Here is a 23,186-nt window from a genome sequence, read left to right on the forward strand (position 1 = left end):
AGAGAGGGGTCAGCGTGCTGGACCGTATCATTACAGCGCAACCACACAGAAAACTAAGGGAAAAGGCAAAATTAAAGAATCCAACAGCACGCAGACTTCCTAGTTAGCCACCGATTCGTGTACTAAGCACGCAAAAACGCTGCTTAACTTCGGTGATCGGACGAGAACCCGTGTCGTCAGCGTGGCCCACAAGTCGGCGAGAACGTTTCCAGACGTGCGGACATCTTAGTCCTTGTACAGATCACTTGGGATTTGCCTGGCAGTCTCTCGCACTGCCTTTTAGGGAAGCAATATGGAATAGCCCTTGGTGGGTTCTACCCCTTGCCTTACCGTTGTTAGCATGACACACTAACTTAGTGAGCTCACTGCCCACACAATACGACCGCTTCAGAACTCCAGCACCTGAGCCACCGTTTCATCTATCTTTATTAAGGCCCTACGATTCATTTAAACACGTATGTGTTGCTGTTGAGGTTTTCTCGCTGTCGTTTGGAACCCAGAGCCACAACACAACAACAACAACGGAAACGTCCGTGAGAAGAGCTAAACCTCGACACAGGAAAAGTATGTTCCGCTATTTCTTTTCGACCGCTCGGGCTGTCACTGTCGTCTCTAGTAAAATCTGCATGGCGTGTTTCTGCGTAATTTACTTGTTCTGTAAGATCTAGGGAGTATGTTAGTTTCAGAATGTTTAAAATGCATTGTCAGATGTGGGGTTCGAACCCACGCTCCCTTACGGGAACCAGAGCTTAAATCTGGCGCCTTAGACCGCTCGGCCAATCTGACGTGCGAGGCAAGGACTCCAGAGACTTCCATCTGTAGCAATATCTCAAAGAACCTCACTGCGAAATCTGTTTCTTTTTTCGGTAGGATGGAATTATGTCAGTTTTAGAATATTGAAAACGCAATGTCAGACGTGGCGTAGGAAATGCACCCTTCCTTTCGGGAACCAATGTGGCGCGTTGGACCGCTTTCTTCCGTCGTTTCCAGTTTGAACTGTAACTAGCAAAACTGTATTTAGTAATAGGAACATTTTCACATCGATGCAAAGAAAACTAGATATTAACGAACGGCAAATAAGGCCGTTTCCTAGCAACAGCCACGCTGTGCATTACGCACTCGTGGGAAGCCAATGAAATACTTCCTGTGAGGCTCAAACTGTCGACCTTCACTTTACAATACTTAGGCACTGCCCCGGTGGTACCGACGCGTACATACTGAAACGTCTTTGGATCGTCAGTGAGTACTTCATATTAGAAATTTCGTGTTCGCCCTGATGTGCATTAAAGGGCAGATTCTTCAGTAAAAGTTAGTTCTGCACTCAGTTACAGTATATGGCCCTAGCAGCACCAGGAAAACGGGTTCAGATGTGCTCGCCTTCCACTCGGCGTTGAGCGCCTACAGCGAGATTGCCTTCGGCCTCTGGCGCCAGGAGGGAAGGCGACACACCACGGCGCCATCAGCGCGTAGCAGAAGGCGGTGGTGGTGTGTCGGTCAGCATGGTTGCTTCCCAAGTAGCTGATCCGGGTTCGAAACCCGGACACCGCACGGAAGTTGTCTTCTTTACTCAGGAGAGTGTTTCCAACGCTCGCGATCGTCGAATTTCCGAACTGTCGTGTTACGAGTGATTTTCCTTCGCCCCTCGTCCCGCTCCGCGTAGGCTAGTGCGGATTGCGATTCACAGCATCGTGTGTCCCCATGTGTCGACTTGTCTCGACTTTGCTCGGCTGACGCGAAAGCTGACGCTTGCAAATGGGCGTATATGTAGAGGACAGGCGCTAGAAACGACTGGGAGAGACCAACTCGACAAACACACAACGGACCCTTTCATTTGACTGTGGCCGCAGGTTCGCGCGCGAATTTGGGTCCCGAGAGGCAAGAGAGGGGTCAGCGTGCTGGACCGTATCATTACAGCGCAACCACACAGAAAACTAAGGGAAAAGGCAAAATTAAAGAATCCAACAGCACGCAGACTTCCTAGTTAGCCACCGATTCGTGTACTAAGCACGCAAAAACGCTGCTTAACTTCGGTGATCGGACGAGAACCCGTGTCGTCAGCGTGGCCCACAAGTCGGCGAGAACGTTTCCAGACGTGCGGACATCTTAGTCCTTGTACAGATCACTTGGGATTTGCCTGGCAGTCTCTCGCACTGCCTTTTAGGGAAGCAATATGGAATAGCCCTTGGTGGGTTCTACCCCTTGCCTTACCGTTGTTAGCATGACACACTAACTTAGTGAGCTCACTGCCCACACAATACGACCGCTTCAGAACTCCAGCACCTGAGCCACCGTTTCATCTATCTTTATTAAGGCCCTACGATTCATTTAAACACGTATGTGTTGCTGTTGAGGTTTTCTCGCTGTCGTTTGGAACCCAGAGCCACAACACAACAACAACAACGGAAACGTCCGTGAGAAGAGCTAAACCTCGACACAGGAAAAGTATGTTCCGCTATTTCTTTTCGACCGCTCGGGCTGTCACTGTCGTCTCTAGTAAAATCTGCATGGCGTGTTTCTGCGTAATTTACTTGTTCTGTAAGATCTAGGGAGTATGTTAGTTTCAGAATGTTTAAAATGCATTGTCAGATGTGGGGTTCGAACCCACGCTCCCTTACGGGAACCAGAGCTTAAATCTGGCGCCTTAGACCGCTCGGCCAATCTGACGTGCGAGGCAAGGACTCCAGAGACTTCCATCTGTAGCAATATCTCAAAGAACCTCACTGCGAAATCTGTTTCTTTTTTCGGTAGGATGGAATTATGTCAGTTTTAGAATATTGAAAACGCAATGTCAGACGTGGCGTAGGAAATGCACCCTTCCTTTCGGGAACCAATGTGGCGCGTTGGACCGCTTTCTTCCGTCGTTTCCAGTTTGAACTGTAACTAGCAAAACTGTATTTAGTAATAGGAACATTTTCACATCGATGCAAAGAAAACTAGATATTAACGAACGGCAAATAAGGCCGTTTCCTAGCAACAGCCACGCTGTGCATTACGCACTCGTGGGAAGCCAATGAAATACTTCCTGTGAGGCTCAAACTGTCGACCTTCACTTTACAATACTTAGGCACTGCCCCGGTGGTACCGACGCGTACATACTGAAACGTCTTTGGATCGTCAGTGAGTACTTCATATTAGAAATTTCGTGTTCGCCCTGATGTGCATTAAAGGGCAGATTCTTCAGTAAAAGTTAGTTCTGCACTCAGTTACAGTATATGGCCCTAGCAGCACCAGGAAAACGGGTTCAGATGTGCTCGCCTTCCACTCGGCGTTGAGCGCCTACAGCGAGATTGCCTTCGGCCTCTGGCGCCAGGAGGGAAGGCGACACACCACGGCGCCATCAGCGCGTAGCAGAAGGCGGTGGTGGTGTGTCGGTCAGCATGGTTGCTTCCCAAGTAGCTGATCCGGGTTCGAAACCCGGACACCGCACGGAAGTTGTCTTCTTTACTCAGGAGAGTGTTTCCAACGCTCGCGATCGTCGAATTTCCGAACTGTCGTGTTACGAGTGATTTTCCTTCGCCCCTCGTCCCGCTCCGCGTAGGCTAGTGCGGATTGCGATTCACAGCATCGTGTGTCCCCATGTGTCGACTTGTCTCGACTTTGCTCGGCTGACGCGAAAGCTGACGCTTGCAAATGGGCGTATATGTAGAGGACAGGCGCTAGAAACGACTGGGAGAGACCAACTCGACAAACACACAACGGACCCTTTCATTTGACTGTGGCCGCAGGTTCGCGCGCGAATTTGGGTCCCGAGAGGCAAGAGAGGGGTCAGCGTGCTGGACCGTATCATTACAGCGCAACCACACAGAAAACTAAGGGAAAAGGCAAAATTAAAGAATCCAACAGCACGCAGACTTCCTAGTTAGCCACCGATTCGTGTACTAAGCACGCAAAAACGCTGCTTAACTTCGGTGATCGGACGAGAACCCGTGTCGTCAGCGTGGCCCACAAGTCGGCGAGAACGTTTCCAGACGTGCGGACATCTTAGTCCTTGTACAGATCACTTGGGATTTGCCTGGCAGTCTCTCGCACTGCCTTTTAGGGAAGCAATATGGAATAGCCCTTGGTGGGTTCTACCCCTTGCCTTACCGTTGTTAGCATGACACACTAACTTAGTGAGCTCACTGCCCACACAATACGACCGCTTCAGAACTCCAGCACCTGAGCCACCGTTTCATCTATCTTTATTAAGGCCCTACGATTCATTTAAACACGTATGTGTTGCTGTTGAGGTTTTCTCGCTGTCGTTTGGAACCCAGAGCCACAACACAACAACAACAACGGAAACGTCCGTGAGAAGAGCTAAACCTCGACACAGGAAAAGTATGTTCCGCTATTTCTTTTCGACCGCTCGGGCTGTCACTGTCGTCTCTAGTAAAATCTGCATGGCGTGTTTCTGCGTAATTTACTTGTTCTGTAAGATCTAGGGAGTATGTTAGTTTCAGAATGTTTAAAATGCATTGTCAGATGTGGGGTTCGAACCCACGCTCCCTTACGGGAACCAGAGCTTAAATCTGGCGCCTTAGACCGCTCGGCCAATCTGACGTGCGAGGCAAGGACTCCAGAGACTTCCATCTGTAGCAATATCTCAAAGAACCTCACTGCGAAATCTGTTTCTTTTTTCGGTAGGATGGAATTATGTCAGTTTTAGAATATTGAAAACGCAATGTCAGACGTGGCGTAGGAAATGCACCCTTCCTTTCGGGAACCAATGTGGCGCGTTGGACCGCTTTCTTCCGTCGTTTCCAGTTTGAACTGTAACTAGCAAAACTGTATTTAGTAATAGGAACATTTTCACATCGATGCAAAGAAAACTAGATATTAACGAACGGCAAATAAGGCCGTTTCCTAGCAACAGCCACGCTGTGCATTACGCACTCGTGGGAAGCCAATGAAATACTTCCTGTGAGGCTCAAACTGTCGACCTTCACTTTACAATACTTAGGCACTGCCCCGGTGGTACCGACGCGTACATACTGAAACGTCTTTGGATCGTCAGTGAGTACTTCATATTAGAAATTTCGTGTTCGCCCTGATGTGCATTAAAGGGCAGATTCTTCAGTAAAAGTTAGTTCTGCACTCAGTTACAGTATATGGCCCTAGCAGCACCAGGAAAACGGGTTCAGATGTGCTCGCCTTCCACTCGGCGTTGAGCGCCTACAGCGAGATTGCCTTCGGCCTCTGGCGCCAGGAGGGAAGGCGACACACCACGGCGCCATCAGCGCGTAGCAGAAGGCGGTGGTGGTGTGTCGGTCAGCATGGTTGCTTCCCAAGTAGCTGATCCGGGTTCGAAACCCGGACACCGCACGGAAGTTGTCTTCTTTACTCAGGAGAGTGTTTCCAACGCTCGCGATCGTCGAATTTCCGAACTGTCGTGTTACGAGTGATTTTCCTTCGCCCCTCGTCCCGCTCCGCGTAGGCTAGTGCGGATTGCGATTCACAGCATCGTGTGTCCCCATGTGTCGACTTGTCTCGACTTTGCTCGGCTGACGCGAAAGCTGACGCTTGCAAATGGGCGTATATGTAGAGGACAGGCGCTAGAAACGACTGGGAGAGACCAACTCGACAAACACACAACGGACCCTTTCATTTGACTGTGGCCGCAGGTTCGCGCGCGAATTTGGGTCCCGAGAGGCAAGAGAGGGGTCAGCGTGCTGGACCGTATCATTACAGCGCAACCACACAGAAAACTAAGGGAAAAGGCAAAATTAAAGAATCCAACAGCACGCAGACTTCCTAGTTAGCCACCGATTCGTGTACTAAGCACGCAAAAACGCTGCTTAACTTCGGTGATCGGACGAGAACCCGTGTCGTCAGCGTGGCCCACAAGTCGGCGAGAACGTTTCCAGACGTGCGGACATCTTAGTCCTTGTACAGATCACTTGGGATTTGCCTGGCAGTCTCTCGCACTGCCTTTTAGGGAAGCAATATGGAATAGCCCTTGGTGGGTTCTACCCCTTGCCTTACCGTTGTTAGCATGACACACTAACTTAGTGAGCTCACTGCCCACACAATACGACCGCTTCAGAACTCCAGCACCTGAGCCACCGTTTCATCTATCTTTATTAAGGCCCTACGATTCATTTAAACACGTATGTGTTGCTGTTGAGGTTTTCTCGCTGTCGTTTGGAACCCAGAGCCACAACACAACAACAACAACGGAAACGTCCGTGAGAAGAGCTAAACCTCGACACAGGAAAAGTATGTTCCGCTATTTCTTTTCGACCGCTCGGGCTGTCACTGTCGTCTCTAGTAAAATCTGCATGGCGTGTTTCTGCGTAATTTACTTGTTCTGTAAGATCTAGGGAGTATGTTAGTTTCAGAATGTTTAAAATGCATTGTCAGATGTGGGGTTCGAACCCACGCTCCCTTACGGGAACCAGAGCTTAAATCTGGCGCCTTAGACCGCTCGGCCAATCTGACGTGCGAGGCAAGGACTCCAGAGACTTCCATCTGTAGCAATATCTCAAAGAACCTCACTGCGAAATCTGTTTCTTTTTTCGGTAGGATGGAATTATGTCAGTTTTAGAATATTGAAAACGCAATGTCAGACGTGGCGTAGGAAATGCACCCTTCCTTTCGGGAACCAATGTGGCGCGTTGGACCGCTTTCTTCCGTCGTTTCCAGTTTGAACTGTAACTAGCAAAACTGTATTTAGTAATAGGAACATTTTCACATCGATGCAAAGAAAACTAGATATTAACGAACGGCAAATAAGGCCGTTTCCTAGCAACAGCCACGCTGTGCATTACGCACTCGTGGGAAGCCAATGAAATACTTCCTGTGAGGCTCAAACTGTCGACCTTCACTTTACAATACTTAGGCACTGCCCCGGTGGTACCGACGCGTACATACTGAAACGTCTTTGGATCGTCAGTGAGTACTTCATATTAGAAATTTCGTGTTCGCCCTGATGTGCATTAAAGGGCAGATTCTTCAGTAAAAGTTAGTTCTGCACTCAGTTACAGTATATGGCCCTAGCAGCACCAGGAAAACGGGTTCAGATGTGCTCGCCTTCCACTCGGCGTTGAGCGCCTACAGCGAGATTGCCTTCGGCCTCTGGCGCCAGGAGGGAAGGCGACACACCACGGCGCCATCAGCGCGTAGCAGAAGGCGGTGGTGGTGTGTCGGTCAGCATGGTTGCTTCCCAAGTAGCTGATCCGGGTTCGAAACCCGGACACCGCACGGAAGTTGTCTTCTTTACTCAGGAGAGTGTTTCCAACGCTCGCGATCGTCGAATTTCCGAACTGTCGTGTTACGAGTGATTTTCCTTCGCCCCTCGTCCCGCTCCGCGTAGGCTAGTGCGGATTGCGATTCACAGCATCGTGTGTCCCCATGTGTCGACTTGTCTCGACTTTGCTCGGCTGACGCGAAAGCTGACGCTTGCAAATGGGCGTATATGTAGAGGACAGGCGCTAGAAACGACTGGGAGAGACCAACTCGACAAACACACAACGGACCCTTTCATTTGACTGTGGCCGCAGGTTCGCGCGCGAATTTGGGTCCCGAGAGGCAAGAGAGGGGTCAGCGTGCTGGACCGTATCATTACAGCGCAACCACACAGAAAACTAAGGGAAAAGGCAAAATTAAAGAATCCAACAGCACGCAGACTTCCTAGTTAGCCACCGATTCGTGTACTAAGCACGCAAAAACGCTGCTTAACTTCGGTGATCGGACGAGAACCCGTGTCGTCAGCGTGGCCCACAAGTCGGCGAGAACGTTTCCAGACGTGCGGACATCTTAGTCCTTGTACAGATCACTTGGGATTTGCCTGGCAGTCTCTCGCACTGCCTTTTAGGGAAGCAATATGGAATAGCCCTTGGTGGGTTCTACCCCTTGCCTTACCGTTGTTAGCATGACACACTAACTTAGTGAGCTCACTGCCCACACAATACGACCGCTTCAGAACTCCAGCACCTGAGCCACCGTTTCATCTATCTTTATTAAGGCCCTACGATTCATTTAAACACGTATGTGTTGCTGTTGAGGTTTTCTCGCTGTCGTTTGGAACCCAGAGCCACAACACAACAACAACAACGGAAACGTCCGTGAGAAGAGCTAAACCTCGACACAGGAAAAGTATGTTCCGCTATTTCTTTTCGACCGCTCGGGCTGTCACTGTCGTCTCTAGTAAAATCTGCATGGCGTGTTTCTGCGTAATTTACTTGTTCTGTAAGATCTAGGGAGTATGTTAGTTTCAGAATGTTTAAAATGCATTGTCAGATGTGGGGTTCGAACCCACGCTCCCTTACGGGAACCAGAGCTTAAATCTGGCGCCTTAGACCGCTCGGCCAATCTGACGTGCGAGGCAAGGACTCCAGAGACTTCCATCTGTAGCAATATCTCAAAGAACCTCACTGCGAAATCTGTTTCTTTTTTCGGTAGGATGGAATTATGTCAGTTTTAGAATATTGAAAACGCAATGTCAGACGTGGCGTAGGAAATGCACCCTTCCTTTCGGGAACCAATGTGGCGCGTTGGACCGCTTTCTTCCGTCGTTTCCAGTTTGAACTGTAACTAGCAAAACTGTATTTAGTAATAGGAACATTTTCACATCGATGCAAAGAAAACTAGATATTAACGAACGGCAAATAAGGCCGTTTCCTAGCAACAGCCACGCTGTGCATTACGCACTCGTGGGAAGCCAATGAAATACTTCCTGTGAGGCTCAAACTGTCGACCTTCACTTTACAATACTTAGGCACTGCCCCGGTGGTACCGACGCGTACATACTGAAACGTCTTTGGATCGTCAGTGAGTACTTCATATTAGAAATTTCGTGTTCGCCCTGATGTGCATTAAAGGGCAGATTCTTCAGTAAAAGTTAGTTCTGCACTCAGTTACAGTATATGGCCCTAGCAGCACCAGGAAAACGGGTTCAGATGTGCTCGCCTTCCACTCGGCGTTGAGCGCCTACAGCGAGATTGCCTTCGGCCTCTGGCGCCAGGAGGGAAGGCGACACACCACGGCGCCATCAGCGCGTAGCAGAAGGCGGTGGTGGTGTGTCGGTCAGCATGGTTGCTTCCCAAGTAGCTGATCCGGGTTCGAAACCCGGACACCGCACGGAAGTTGTCTTCTTTACTCAGGAGAGTGTTTCCAACGCTCGCGATCGTCGAATTTCCGAACTGTCGTGTTACGAGTGATTTTCCTTCGCCCCTCGTCCCGCTCCGCGTAGGCTAGTGCGGATTGCGATTCACAGCATCGTGTGTCCCCATGTGTCGACTTGTCTCGACTTTGCTCGGCTGACGCGAAAGCTGACGCTTGCAAATGGGCGTATATGTAGAGGACAGGCGCTAGAAACGACTGGGAGAGACCAACTCGACAAACACACAACGGACCCTTTCATTTGACTGTGGCCGCAGGTTCGCGCGCGAATTTGGGTCCCGAGAGGCAAGAGAGGGGTCAGCGTGCTGGACCGTATCATTACAGCGCAACCACACAGAAAACTAAGGGAAAAGGCAAAATTAAAGAATCCAACAGCACGCAGACTTCCTAGTTAGCCACCGATTCGTGTACTAAGCACGCAAAAACGCTGCTTAACTTCGGTGATCGGACGAGAACCCGTGTCGTCAGCGTGGCCCACAAGTCGGCGAGAACGTTTCCAGACGTGCGGACATCTTAGTCCTTGTACAGATCACTTGGGATTTGCCTGGCAGTCTCTCGCACTGCCTTTTAGGGAAGCAATATGGAATAGCCCTTGGTGGGTTCTACCCCTTGCCTTACCGTTGTTAGCATGACACACTAACTTAGTGAGCTCACTGCCCACACAATACGACCGCTTCAGAACTCCAGCACCTGAGCCACCGTTTCATCTATCTTTATTAAGGCCCTACGATTCATTTAAACACGTATGTGTTGCTGTTGAGGTTTTCTCGCTGTCGTTTGGAACCCAGAGCCACAACACAACAACAACAACGGAAACGTCCGTGAGAAGAGCTAAACCTCGACACAGGAAAAGTATGTTCCGCTATTTCTTTTCGACCGCTCGGGCTGTCACTGTCGTCTCTAGTAAAATCTGCATGGCGTGTTTCTGCGTAATTTACTTGTTCTGTAAGATCTAGGGAGTATGTTAGTTTCAGAATGTTTAAAATGCATTGTCAGATGTGGGGTTCGAACCCACGCTCCCTTACGGGAACCAGAGCTTAAATCTGGCGCCTTAGACCGCTCGGCCAATCTGACGTGCGAGGCAAGGACTCCAGAGACTTCCATCTGTAGCAATATCTCAAAGAACCTCACTGCGAAATCTGTTTCTTTTTTCGGTAGGATGGAATTATGTCAGTTTTAGAATATTGAAAACGCAATGTCAGACGTGGCGTAGGAAATGCACCCTTCCTTTCGGGAACCAATGTGGCGCGTTGGACCGCTTTCTTCCGTCGTTTCCAGTTTGAACTGTAACTAGCAAAACTGTATTTAGTAATAGGAACATTTTCACATCGATGCAAAGAAAACTAGATATTAACGAACGGCAAATAAGGCCGTTTCCTAGCAACAGCCACGCTGTGCATTACGCACTCGTGGGAAGCCAATGAAATACTTCCTGTGAGGCTCAAACTGTCGACCTTCACTTTACAATACTTAGGCACTGCCCCGGTGGTACCGACGCGTACATACTGAAACGTCTTTGGATCGTCAGTGAGTACTTCATATTAGAAATTTCGTGTTCGCCCTGATGTGCATTAAAGGGCAGATTCTTCAGTAAAAGTTAGTTCTGCACTCAGTTACAGTATATGGCCCTAGCAGCACCAGGAAAACGGGTTCAGATGTGCTCGCCTTCCACTCGGCGTTGAGCGCCTACAGCGAGATTGCCTTCGGCCTCTGGCGCCAGGAGGGAAGGCGACACACCACGGCGCCATCAGCGCGTAGCAGAAGGCGGTGGTGGTGTGTCGGTCAGCATGGTTGCTTCCCAAGTAGCTGATCCGGGTTCGAAACCCGGACACCGCACGGAAGTTGTCTTCTTTACTCAGGAGAGTGTTTCCAACGCTCGCGATCGTCGAATTTCCGAACTGTCGTGTTACGAGTGATTTTCCTTCGCCCCTCGTCCCGCTCCGCGTAGGCTAGTGCGGATTGCGATTCACAGCATCGTGTGTCCCCATGTGTCGACTTGTCTCGACTTTGCTCGGCTGACGCGAAAGCTGACGCTTGCAAATGGGCGTATATGTAGAGGACAGGCGCTAGAAACGACTGGGAGAGACCAACTCGACAAACACACAACGGACCCTTTCATTTGACTGTGGCCGCAGGTTCGCGCGCGAATTTGGGTCCCGAGAGGCAAGAGAGGGGTCAGCGTGCTGGACCGTATCATTACAGCGCAACCACACAGAAAACTAAGGGAAAAGGCAAAATTAAAGAATCCAACAGCACGCAGACTTCCTAGTTAGCCACCGATTCGTGTACTAAGCACGCAAAAACGCTGCTTAACTTCGGTGATCGGACGAGAACCCGTGTCGTCAGCGTGGCCCACAAGTCGGCGAGAACGTTTCCAGACGTGCGGACATCTTAGTCCTTGTACAGATCACTTGGGATTTGCCTGGCAGTCTCTCGCACTGCCTTTTAGGGAAGCAATATGGAATAGCCCTTGGTGGGTTCTACCCCTTGCCTTACCGTTGTTAGCATGACACACTAACTTAGTGAGCTCACTGCCCACACAATACGACCGCTTCAGAACTCCAGCACCTGAGCCACCGTTTCATCTATCTTTATTAAGGCCCTACGATTCATTTAAACACGTATGTGTTGCTGTTGAGGTTTTCTCGCTGTCGTTTGGAACCCAGAGCCACAACACAACAACAACAACGGAAACGTCCGTGAGAAGAGCTAAACCTCGACACAGGAAAAGTATGTTCCGCTATTTCTTTTCGACCGCTCGGGCTGTCACTGTCGTCTCTAGTAAAATCTGCATGGCGTGTTTCTGCGTAATTTACTTGTTCTGTAAGATCTAGGGAGTATGTTAGTTTCAGAATGTTTAAAATGCATTGTCAGATGTGGGGTTCGAACCCACGCTCCCTTACGGGAACCAGAGCTTAAATCTGGCGCCTTAGACCGCTCGGCCAATCTGACGTGCGAGGCAAGGACTCCAGAGACTTCCATCTGTAGCAATATCTCAAAGAACCTCACTGCGAAATCTGTTTCTTTTTTCGGTAGGATGGAATTATGTCAGTTTTAGAATATTGAAAACGCAATGTCAGACGTGGCGTAGGAAATGCACCCTTCCTTTCGGGAACCAATGTGGCGCGTTGGACCGCTTTCTTCCGTCGTTTCCAGTTTGAACTGTAACTAGCAAAACTGTATTTAGTAATAGGAACATTTTCACATCGATGCAAAGAAAACTAGATATTAACGAACGGCAAATAAGGCCGTTTCCTAGCAACAGCCACGCTGTGCATTACGCACTCGTGGGAAGCCAATGAAATACTTCCTGTGAGGCTCAAACTGTCGACCTTCACTTTACAATACTTAGGCACTGCCCCGGTGGTACCGACGCGTACATACTGAAACGTCTTTGGATCGTCAGTGAGTACTTCATATTAGAAATTTCGTGTTCGCCCTGATGTGCATTAAAGGGCAGATTCTTCAGTAAAAGTTAGTTCTGCACTCAGTTACAGTATATGGCCCTAGCAGCACCAGGAAAACGGGTTCAGATGTGCTCGCCTTCCACTCGGCGTTGAGCGCCTACAGCGAGATTGCCTTCGGCCTCTGGCGCCAGGAGGGAAGGCGACACACCACGGCGCCATCAGCGCGTAGCAGAAGGCGGTGGTGGTGTGTCGGTCAGCATGGTTGCTTCCCAAGTAGCTGATCCGGGTTCGAAACCCGGACACCGCACGGAAGTTGTCTTCTTTACTCAGGAGAGTGTTTCCAACGCTCGCGATCGTCGAATTTCCGAACTGTCGTGTTACGAGTGATTTTCCTTCGCCCCTCGTCCCGCTCCGCGTAGGCTAGTGCGGATTGCGATTCACAGCATCGTGTGTCCCCATGTGTCGACTTGTCTCGACTTTGCTCGGCTGACGCGAAAGCTGACGCTTGCAAATGGGCGTATATGTAGAGGACAGGCGCTAGAAACGACTGGGAGAGACCAACTCGACAAACACACAACGGACCCTTTCATTTGACTGTGGCCGCAGGTTCGCGCGCGAATTTGGGTCCCGAGAGGCAAGAGAGGGGTCAGCGTGCTGGACCGTATCATTACAGCGCAACCACACAGAAAACTAAGGGAAAAGGCAAAATTAAAGAATCCAACAGCACGCAGACTTCCTAGTTAGCCACCGATTCGTGTACTAAGCACGCAAAAACGCTGCTTAACTTCGGTGATCGGACGAGAACCCGTGTCGTCAGCGTGGCCCACAAGTCGGCGAGAACGTTTCCAGACGTGCGGACATCTTAGTCCTTGTACAGATCACTTGGGATTTGCCTGGCAGTCTCTCGCACTGCCTTTTAGGGAAGCAATATGGAATAGCCCTTGGTGGGTTCTACCCCTTGCCTTACCGTTGTTAGCATGACACACTAACTTAGTGAGCTCACTGCCCACACAATACGACCGCTTCAGAACTCCAGCACCTGAGCCACCGTTTCATCTATCTTTATTAAGGCCCTACGATTCATTTAAACACGTATGTGTTGCTGTTGAGGTTTTCTCGCTGTCGTTTGGAACCCAGAGCCACAACACAACAACAACAACGGAAACGTCCGTGAGAAGAGCTAAACCTCGACACAGGAAAAGTATGTTCCGCTATTTCTTTTCGACCGCTCGGGCTGTCACTGTCGTCTCTAGTAAAATCTGCATGGCGTGTTTCTGCGTAATTTACTTGTTCTGTAAGATCTAGGGAGTATGTTAGTTTCAGAATGTTTAAAATGCATTGTCAGATGTGGGGTTCGAACCCACGCTCCCTTACGGGAACCAGAGCTTAAATCTGGCGCCTTAGACCGCTCGGCCAATCTGACGTGCGAGGCAAGGACTCCAGAGACTTCCATCTGTAGCAATATCTCAAAGAACCTCACTGCGAAATCTGTTTCTTTTTTCGGTAGGATGGAATTATGTCAGTTTTAGAATATTGAAAACGCAATGTCAGACGTGGCGTAGGAAATGCACCCTTCCTTTCGGGAACCAATGTGGCGCGTTGGACCGCTTTCTTCCGTCGTTTCCAGTTTGAACTGTAACTAGCAAAACTGTATTTAGTAATAGGAACATTTTCACATCGATGCAAAGAAAACTAGATATTAACGAACGGCAAATAAGGCCGTTTCCTAGCAACAGCCACGCTGTGCATTACGCACTCGTGGGAAGCCAATGAAATACTTCCTGTGAGGCTCAAACTGTCGACCTTCACTTTACAATACTTAGGCACTGCCCCGGTGGTACCGACGCGTACATACTGAAACGTCTTTGGATCGTCAGTGAGTACTTCATATTAGAAATTTCGTGTTCGCCCTGATGTGCATTAAAGGGCAGATTCTTCAGTAAAAGTTAGTTCTGCACTCAGTTACAGTATATGGCCCTAGCAGCACCAGGAAAACGGGTTCAGATGTGCTCGCCTTCCACTCGGCGTTGAGCGCCTACAGCGAGATTGCCTTCGGCCTCTGGCGCCAGGAGGGAAGGCGACACACCACGGCGCCATCAGCGCGTAGCAGAAGGCGGTGGTGGTGTGTCGGTCAGCATGGTTGCTTCCCAAGTAGCTGATCCGGGTTCGAAACCCGGACACCGCACGGAAGTTGTCTTCTTTACTCAGGAGAGTGTTTCCAACGCTCGCGATCGTCGAATTTCCGAACTGTCGTGTTACGAGTGATTTTCCTTCGCCCCTCGTCCCGCTCCGCGTAGGCTAGTGCGGATTGCGATTCACAGCATCGTGTGTCCCCATGTGTCGACTTGTCTCGACTTTGCTCGGCTGACGCGAAAGCTGACGCTTGCAAATGGGCGTATATGTAGAGGACAGGCGCTAGAAACGACTGGGAGAGACCAACTCGACAAACACACAACGGACCCTTTCATTTGACTGTGGCCGCAGGTTCGCGCGCGAATTTGGGTCCCGAGAGGCAAGAGAGGGGTCAGCGTGCTGGACCGTATCATTACAGCGCAACCACACAGAAAACTAAGGGAAAAGGCAAAATTAAAGAATCCAACAGCACGCAGACTTCCTAGTTAGCCACCGATTCGTGTACTAAGCACGCAAAAACGCTGCTTAACTTCGGTGATCGGACGAGAACCCGTGTCGTCAGCGTGGCCCACAAGTCGGCGAGAACGTTTCCAGACGTGCGGACATCTTAGTCCTTGTACAGATCACTTGGGATTTGCCTGGCAGTCTCTCGCACTGCCTTTTAGGGAAGCAATATGGAATAGCCCTTGGTGGGTTCTACCCCTTGCCTTACCGTTGTTAGCATGACACACTAACTTAGTGAGCTCACTGCCCACACAATACGACCGCTTCAGAACTCCAGCACCTGAGCCACCGTTTCATCTATCTTTATTAAGGCCCTACGATTCATTTAAACACGTATGTGTTGCTGTTGAGGTTTTCTCGCTGTCGTTTGGAACCCAGAGCCACAACACAACAACAACAACGGAAACGTCCGTGAGAAGAGCTAAACCTCGACACAGGAAAAGTATGTTCCGCTATTTCTTTTCGACCGCTCGGGCTGTCACTGTCGTCTCTAGTAAAATCTGCATGGCGTGTTTCTGCGTAATTTACTTGTTCTGTAAGATCTAGGGAGTATGTTAGTTTCAGAATGTTTAAAATGCATTGTCAGATGTGGGGTTCGAACCCACGCTCCCTTACGGGAACCAGAGCTTAAATCTGGCGCCTTAGACCGCTCGGCCAATCTGACGTGCGAGGCAAGGACTCCAGAGACTTCCATCTGTAGCAATATCTCAAAGAACCTCACTGCGAAATCTGTTTCTTTTTTCGGTAGGATGGAATTATGTCAGTTTTAGAATATTGAAAACGCAATGTCAGACGTGGCGTAGGAAATGCACCCTTCCTTTCGGGAACCAATGTGGCGCGTTGGACCGCTTTCTTCCGTCGTTTCCAGTTTGAACTGTAACTAGCAAAACTGTATTTAGTAATAGGAACATTTTCACATCGATGCAAAGAAAACTAGATATTAACGAACGGCAAATAAGGCCGTTTCCTAGCAACAGCCACGCTGTGCATTACGCACTCGTGGGAAGCCAATGAAATACTTCCTGTGAGGCTCAAACTGTCGACCTTCACTTTACAATACTTAGGCACTGCCCCGGTGGTACCGACGCGTACATACTGAAACGTCTTTGGATCGTCAGTGAGTACTTCATATTAGAAATTTCGTGTTCGCCCTGATGTGCATTAAAGGGCAGATTCTTCAGTAAAAGTTAGTTCTGCACTCAGTTACAGTATATGGCCCTAGCAGCACCAGGAAAACGGGTTCAGATGTGCTCGCCTTCCACTCGGCGTTGAGCGCCTACAGCGAGATTGCCTTCGGCCTCTGGCGCCAGGAGGGAAGGCGACACACCACGGCGCCATCAGCGCGTAGCAGAAGGCGGTGGTGGTGTGTCGGTCAGCATGGTTGCTTCCCAAGTAGCTGATCCGGGTTCGAAACCCGGACACCGCACGGAAGTTGTCTTCTTTACTCAGGAGAGTGTTTCCAACGCTCGCGATCGTCGAATTTCCGAACTGTCGTGTTACGAGTGATTTTCCTTCGCCCCTCGTCCCGCTCCGCGTAGGCTAGTGCGGATTGCGATTCACAGCATCGTGTGTCCCCATGTGTCGACTTGTCTCGACTTTGCTCGGCTGACGCGAAAGCTGACGCTTGCAAATGGGCGTATATGTAGGGGACAGGCGCTAGAAACGACTGGGAGAGACCAACTCGACAAACACACAACGGACCCTTTCATTTGACTGTGGCCGCAGGTTCGCGCGCGAATTTGGGTCCCGAGAGGCAAGAGAGGGGTCAGCGTGCTGGACCGTATCATTACAGCGCAACCACACAGAAAACTAAGGGAAAAGGCAAAATTAAAGAATCCAACAGCACGCAGACTTCCTAGTTAGCCACCGATTCGTGTACTAAGCACGCAAAAACGCTGCTTAACTTCGGTGATCGGACGAGAACCCGTGTCGTCAGCGTGGCCCACAAGTCGGCGAGAACGTTTCCAGACGTGCGGACATCTTAGTCCTTGTACAGATCACTTGGGATTTGCCTGGCAGTCTCTCGCACTGCCTTTTAGGGAAGCAATATGGAATAGCCCTTGGTGGGTTCTACCCCTTGCCTTACCGTTGTTAGCATGACACACTAACTTAGTGAGCTCACTGCCCACACAATACGACCGCTTCAGAACTCCAGCACCTGAGCCACCGTTTCATCTATCTTTATTAAGGCCCTACGATTCATTTAAACACGTATGTGTTGCTGTTGAGGTTTTCTCGCTGTCGTTTGGAACCCAGAGCCACAACACAACAACAACAACGGAAACGTCCGTGAGAAGAGCTAAACCTCGACACAGGAAAAGTATGTTCCGCTATTTCTTTTCGACCGCTCGGGCTGTCACTGTCGTCTCTAGTAAAATCTGCATGGCGTGTTTCTGCGTAATTTACTTGTTCTGTAAGATCTAGGGAGTATGTTAGTTTCAGAATGTTTAAAATGCATTGTCGGATGTGGGGTTCGAACCCACGCTCCCTTACGGGAACCAGAGCTTAAATCTGGCGCCTTAGACCGCTCGGCCAATCTGACGTGCGAGGCAAGGACTCCAGAGACTTCCATCTGTAGCAATATCTCAAAGAACCTCACTGCGAAATCTGTTTCTTTTTTCGGTAGGATGGAATTATGTCAGTTTTAGAATATTGAAAACGCAATGTCAGACGTGGCGTAGGAAATGCACCCTTCCTTTCGGGAACCAATGTGGCGCGTTGGACCGCTTTCTTCCGTCGTTTCCAGTTTGAACTGTAACTAGCAAAACTGTATTTAGTAATAGGAACATTTTCACATCGATGCAAAGAAAACTAGATATTAACGAACGGCAAATAAGGCCGTTTCCTAGCAACAGCCACGCTGTGCATTACGCACTCGTGGGAAGCCAATGAAATACTTCCTGTGAGGCTCAAACTGTCGACCTTCACTTTACAATACTTAGGCACTGCCCCGGTGGTACCGACGCGTACATACTGAAACGTCTTTGGATCGTCAGTGAGTACTTCATATTAGAAATTTCGTGTTCGCCCTGATGTGCATTAAAGGGCAGATTCTTCAGTAAAAGTTAGTTCTGCACTCAGTTACAGTATATGGCCCTAGCAGCACCAGGAAAACGGGTTCAGATGTGCTCGCCTTCCACTCGGCGTTGAGCGCCTACAGCGAGATTGCCTTCGGCCTCTGGCGCCAGGAGGGAAGGCGACACACCACGGCGCCATCAGCGCGTAGCAGAAGGCGGTGGTGGTGTGTCGGTCAGCATGGTTGCTTCCCAAGTAGCTGATCCGGGTTCGAAACCCGGACACCGCACGGAAGTTGTCTTCTTTACTCAGGAGAGTGTTTCCAACGCTCGCGATCGTCGAATTTCCGAACTGTCGTGTTACGAGTGATTTTCCTTCGCCCCTCGTCCCGCTCCGCGTAGGCTAGTGCGGATTGCGATTCACAGCATCGTGTGTCCCCATGTGTCGACTTGTCTCGACTTTGCTCGGCTGACGCGAAAGCTGACGCTTGCAAATGGGCGTATATGTAGAGGACAGGCGCTAGAAACGACTGGGAGAGACCAACTCGACAAACACACAACGGACCCTTTCATTTGACTGTGGCCGCAGGTTCGCGCGCGAATTTGGGTCCCGAGAGGCAAGAGAGGGGTCAGCGTGCTGGACCGTATCATTACAGCGCAACCACACAGAAAACTAAGGGAAAAGGCAAAATTAAAGAATCCAACAGCACGCAGACTTCCTAGTTAGCCACCGATTCGTGTACTAAGCACGCAAAAACGCTGCTTAACTTCGGTGATCGGACGAGAACCCGTGTCGTCAGCGTGGCCCACAAGTCGGCGAGAACGTTTCCAGACGTGCGGACATCTTAGTCCTTGTACAGATCACTTGGGATTTGCCTGGCAGTCTCTCGCACTGCCTTTTAGGGAAGCAATATGGAATAGCCCTTGGTGGGTTCTACCCCTTGCCTTACCGTTGTTAGCATGACACACTAACTTAGTGAGCTCACTGCCCACACAATACGACCGCTTCAGAACTCCAGCACCTGAGCCACCGTTTCATCTATCTTTATTAAGGCCCTACGATTCATTTAAACACGTATGTGTTGCTGTTGAGGTTTTCTCGCTGTCGTTTGGAACCCAGAGCCACAACACAACAACAACAACGGAAACGTCCGTGAGAAGAGCTAAACCTCGACACAGGAAAAGTATGTTCCGCTATTTCTTTTCGACCGCTCGGGCTGTCACTGTCGTCTCTAGTAAAATCTGCATGGCGTGTTTCTGCGTAATTTACTTGTTCTGTAAGATCTAGGGAGTATGTTAGTTTCAGAATGTTTAAAATGCATTGTCAGATGTGGGGTTCGAACCCACGCTCCCTTACGGGAACCAGAGCTTAAATCTGGCGCCTTAGACCGCTCGGCCAATCTGACGTGCGAGGCAAGGACTCCAGAGACTTCCATCTGTAGCAATATCTCAAAGAACCTCACTGCGAAATCTGTTTCTTTTTTCGGTAGGATGGAATTATGTCAGTTTTAGAATATTGAAAACGCAATGTCAGACGTGGCGTAGGAAATGCACCCTTCCTTTCGGGAACCAATGTGGCGCGTTGGACCGCTTTCTTCCGTCGTTTCCAGTTTGAACTGTAACTAGCAAAACTGTATTTAGTAATAGGAACATTTTCACATCGATGCAAAGAAAACTAGATATTAACGAACGGCAAATAAGGCCGTTTCCTAGCAACAGCCACGCTGTGCATTACGCACTCGTGGGAAGCCAATGAAATACTTCCTGTGAGGCTCAAACTGTCGACCTTCACTTTACAATACTTAGGCACTGCCCCGGTGGTACCGACGCGTACATACTGAAACGTCTTTGGATCGTCAGTGAGTACTTCATATTAGAAATTTCGTGTTCGCCCTGATGTGCATTAAAGGGCAGATTCTTCAGTAAAAGTTAGTTCTGCACTCAGTTACAGTATATGGCCCTAGCAGCACCAGGAAAACGGGTTCAGATGTGCTCGCCTTCCACTCGGCGTTGAGCGCCTACAGCGAGATTGCCTTCGGCCTCTGGCGCCAGGAGGGAAGGCGACACACCACGGCGCCATCAGCGCGTAGCAGAAGGCGGTGGTGGTGTGTCGGTCAGCATGGTTGCTTCCCAAGTAGCTGATCCGGGTTCGAAACCCGGACACCGCACGGAAGTTGTCTTCTTTACTCAGGAGAGTGTTTCCAACGCTCGCGATCGTCGAATTTCCGAACTGTCGTGTTACGAGTGATTTTCCTTCGCCCCTCGTCCCGCTCCGCGTAGGCTAGTGCGGATTGCGATTCACAGCATCGTGTGTCCCCATGTGTCGACTTGTCTCGACTTTGCTCGGCTGACGCGAAAGCTGACGCTTGCAAATGGGCGTATATGTAGAGGACAGGCGCTAGAAACGACTGGGAGAGACCAACTCGACAAACACACAACGGACCCTTTCATTTGACTGTGGCCGCAGGTTCGCGCGCGAATTTGGGTCCCGAGAGGCAAGAGAGGGGTCAGCGTGCTGGACCGTATCATTACAGCGCAACCACACAGAAAACTAAGGGAAAAGGCAAAATTAAAGAATCCAACAGCACGCAGACTTCCTAGTTAGCCACCGATTCGTGTACTAAGCACGCAAAAACGCTGCTTAACTTCGGTGATCGGACGAGAACCCGTGTCGTCAGCGTGGCCCACAAGTCGGCGAGAACGTTTCCAGACGTGCGGACATCTTAGTCCTTGTACAGATCACTTGGGATTTGCCTGGCAGTCTCTCGCACTGCCTTTTAGGGAAGCAATATGGAATAGCCCTTGGTGGGTTCTACCCCTTGCCTTACCGTTGTTAGCATGACACACTAACTTAGTGAGCTCACTGCCCACACAATACGACCGCTTCAGAACTCCAGCACCTGAGCCACCGTTTCATCTATCTTTATTAAGGCCCTACGATTCATTTAAACACGTATGTGTTGCTGTTGAGGTTTTCTCGCTGTCGTTTGGAACCCAGAGCCACAACACAACAACAACAACGGAAACGTCCGTGAGAAGAGCTAAACCTCGACACAGGAAAAGTATGTTCCGCTATTTCTTTTCGACCGCTCGGGCTGTCACTGTCGTCTCTAGTAAAATCTGCATGGCGTGTTTCTGCGTAATTTACTTGTTCTGTAAGATCTAGGGAGTATGTTAGTTTCAGAATGTTTAAAATGCATTGTCAGATGTGGGGTTCGAACCCACGCTCCCTTACGGGAACCAGAGCTTAAATCTGGCGCCTTAGACCGCTCGGCCAATCTGACGTGCGAGGCAAGGACTCCAGAGACTTCCATCTGTAGCAATATCTCAAAGAACCTCACTGCGAAATCTGTTTCTTTTTTCGGTAGGATGGAATTATGTCAGTTTTAGAATATTGAAAACGCAATGTCAGACGTGGCGTAGGAAATGCACCCTTCCTTTCGGGAACCAATGTGGCGCGTTGGACCGCTTTCTTCCGTCGTTTCCAGTTTGAACTGTAACTAGCAAAACTGTATTTAGTAATAGGAACATTTTCACATCGATGCAAAGAAAACTAGATATTAACGAACGGCAAATAAGGCCGTTTCCTAGCAACAGCCACGCTGTGCATTACGCACTCGTGGGAAGCCAATGAAATACTTCCTGTGAGGCTCAAACTGTCGACCTTCACTTTACAATACTTAGGCACTGCCCCGGTGGTACCGACGCGTACATACTGAAACGTCTTTGGATCGTCAGTGAGTACTTCATATTAGAAATTTCGTGTTCGCCCTGATGTGCATTAAAGGGCAGATTCTTCAGTAAAAGTTAGTTCTGCACTCAGTTACAGTATATGGCCCTAGCAGCACCAGGAAAACGGGTTCAGATGTGCTCGCCTTCCACTCGGCGTTGAGCGCCTACAGCGAGATTGCCTTCGGCCTCTGGCGCCAGGAGGGAAGGCGACACACCACGGCGCCATCAGCGCGTAGCAGAAGGCGGTGGTGGTGTGTCGGTCAGCATGGTTGCTTCCCAAGTAGCTGATCCGGGTTCGAAACCCGGACACCGCACGGAAGTTGTCTTCTTTACTCAGGAGAGTGTTTCCAACGCTCGCGATCGTCGAATTTCCGAACTGTCGTGTTACGAGTGATTTTCCTTCGCCCCTCGTCCCGCTCCGCGTAGGCTAGTGCGGATTGCGATTCACAGCATCGTGTGTCCCCATGTGTCGACTTGTCTCGACTTTGCTCGGCTGACGCGAAAGCTGACGCTTGCAAATGGGCGTATATGTAGAGGACAGGCGCTAGAAACGACTGGGAGAGACCAACTCGACAAACACACAACGGACCCTTTCATTTGACTGTGGCCGCAGGTTCGCGCGCGAATTTGGGTCCCGAGAGGCAAGAGAGGGGTCAGCGTGCTGGACCGTATCATTACAGCGCAACCACACAGAAAACTAAGGGAAAAGGCAAAATTAAAGAATCCAACAGCACGCAGACTTCCTAGTTAGCCACCGATTCGTGTACTAAGCACGCAAAAACGCTGCTTAACTTCGGTGATCGGACGAGAACCCGTGTCGTCAGCGTGGCCCACAAGTCGGCGAGAACGTTTCCAGACGTGCGGACATCTTAGTCCTTGTACAGATCACTTGGGATTTGCCTGGCAGTCTCTCGCACTGCCTTTTAGGGAAGCAATATGGAATAGCCCTTGGTGGGTTCTACCCCTTGCCTTACCGTTGTTAGCATGACACACTAACTTAGTGAGCTCACTGCCCACACAATACGACCGCTTCAGAACTCCAGCACCTGAGCCACCGTTTCATCTATCTTTATTAAGGCCCTACGATTCATTTAAACACGTATGTGTTGCTGTTGAGGTTTTCTCGCTGTCGTTTGGAACCCAGAGCCACAACACAACAACAACAACGGAAACGTCCGTGAGAAGAGCTAAACCTCGACACAGGAAAAGTATGTTCCGCTATTTCTTTTCGACCGCTCGGGCTGTCACTGTCGTCTCTAGTAAAATCTGCATGGCGTGTTTCTGCGTAATTTAC

The 23,186-nt window shown here is 49.9% G+C and overlaps 12 non-coding genes across 12 annotated transcripts; all 12 read right to left on the reverse strand.

Annotated features, from left to right (window-relative positions):
• Nucleotides 1-702: 702 nt before the first annotated feature.
• Nucleotides 703-786, reverse strand: Trnal-uaa (transfer RNA leucine (anticodon UAA)). The gene has a single exon. It is a non-coding gene; the product is annotated as a tRNA-Leu (tRNA).
• A 1,794-nt stretch (nucleotides 787-2,580) lies between these two features.
• Trnal-uaa (transfer RNA leucine (anticodon UAA)) lies at nucleotides 2,581-2,664 on the reverse strand. The gene has a single exon. It is a non-coding gene; the product is annotated as a tRNA-Leu (tRNA).
• Nucleotides 2,665-4,458: 1,794 nt separating this feature from the next.
• On the reverse strand, nucleotides 4,459-4,542 carry Trnal-uaa (transfer RNA leucine (anticodon UAA)). The gene has a single exon. It is a non-coding gene; the product is annotated as a tRNA-Leu (tRNA).
• Nucleotides 4,543-6,336: 1,794 nt separating this feature from the next.
• On the reverse strand, nucleotides 6,337-6,420 carry Trnal-uaa (transfer RNA leucine (anticodon UAA)). The gene has a single exon. It is a non-coding gene; the product is annotated as a tRNA-Leu (tRNA).
• Nucleotides 6,421-8,214: 1,794 nt separating this feature from the next.
• On the reverse strand, nucleotides 8,215-8,298 carry Trnal-uaa (transfer RNA leucine (anticodon UAA)). The gene has a single exon. It is a non-coding gene; the product is annotated as a tRNA-Leu (tRNA).
• Nucleotides 8,299-10,092: 1,794 nt separating this feature from the next.
• Nucleotides 10,093-10,176, reverse strand: Trnal-uaa (transfer RNA leucine (anticodon UAA)). The gene has a single exon. It is a non-coding gene; the product is annotated as a tRNA-Leu (tRNA).
• Nucleotides 10,177-11,970: 1,794 nt separating this feature from the next.
• Nucleotides 11,971-12,054, reverse strand: Trnal-uaa (transfer RNA leucine (anticodon UAA)). The gene has a single exon. It is a non-coding gene; the product is annotated as a tRNA-Leu (tRNA).
• Nucleotides 12,055-13,848: 1,794 nt separating this feature from the next.
• Trnal-uaa (transfer RNA leucine (anticodon UAA)) lies at nucleotides 13,849-13,932 on the reverse strand. Its single transcript has one exon. It is a non-coding gene; the product is annotated as a tRNA-Leu (tRNA).
• A 1,794-nt stretch (nucleotides 13,933-15,726) lies between these two features.
• Trnal-uaa (transfer RNA leucine (anticodon UAA)) lies at nucleotides 15,727-15,810 on the reverse strand. Its single transcript has one exon. It is a non-coding gene; the product is annotated as a tRNA-Leu (tRNA).
• Nucleotides 15,811-17,604: 1,794 nt separating this feature from the next.
• Trnal-uaa (transfer RNA leucine (anticodon UAA)) lies at nucleotides 17,605-17,688 on the reverse strand. Its single transcript has one exon. It is a non-coding gene; the product is annotated as a tRNA-Leu (tRNA).
• A 1,794-nt stretch (nucleotides 17,689-19,482) lies between these two features.
• Trnal-uaa (transfer RNA leucine (anticodon UAA)) lies at nucleotides 19,483-19,566 on the reverse strand. Its single transcript has one exon. It is a non-coding gene; the product is annotated as a tRNA-Leu (tRNA).
• A 1,794-nt stretch (nucleotides 19,567-21,360) lies between these two features.
• Trnal-uaa (transfer RNA leucine (anticodon UAA)) lies at nucleotides 21,361-21,444 on the reverse strand. The gene has a single exon. It is a non-coding gene; the product is annotated as a tRNA-Leu (tRNA).
• Nucleotides 21,445-23,186: the final 1,742 nt, after the last annotated feature.

The sequence above is a fragment of the Schistocerca nitens genome, chromosome 8 (genome assembly GCF_023898315.1).
Source record: "Schistocerca nitens isolate TAMUIC-IGC-003100 chromosome 8, iqSchNite1.1, whole genome shotgun sequence".
Taxonomy (NCBI): Eukaryota; Metazoa; Arthropoda; class Insecta; order Orthoptera; family Acrididae; genus Schistocerca; species Schistocerca nitens.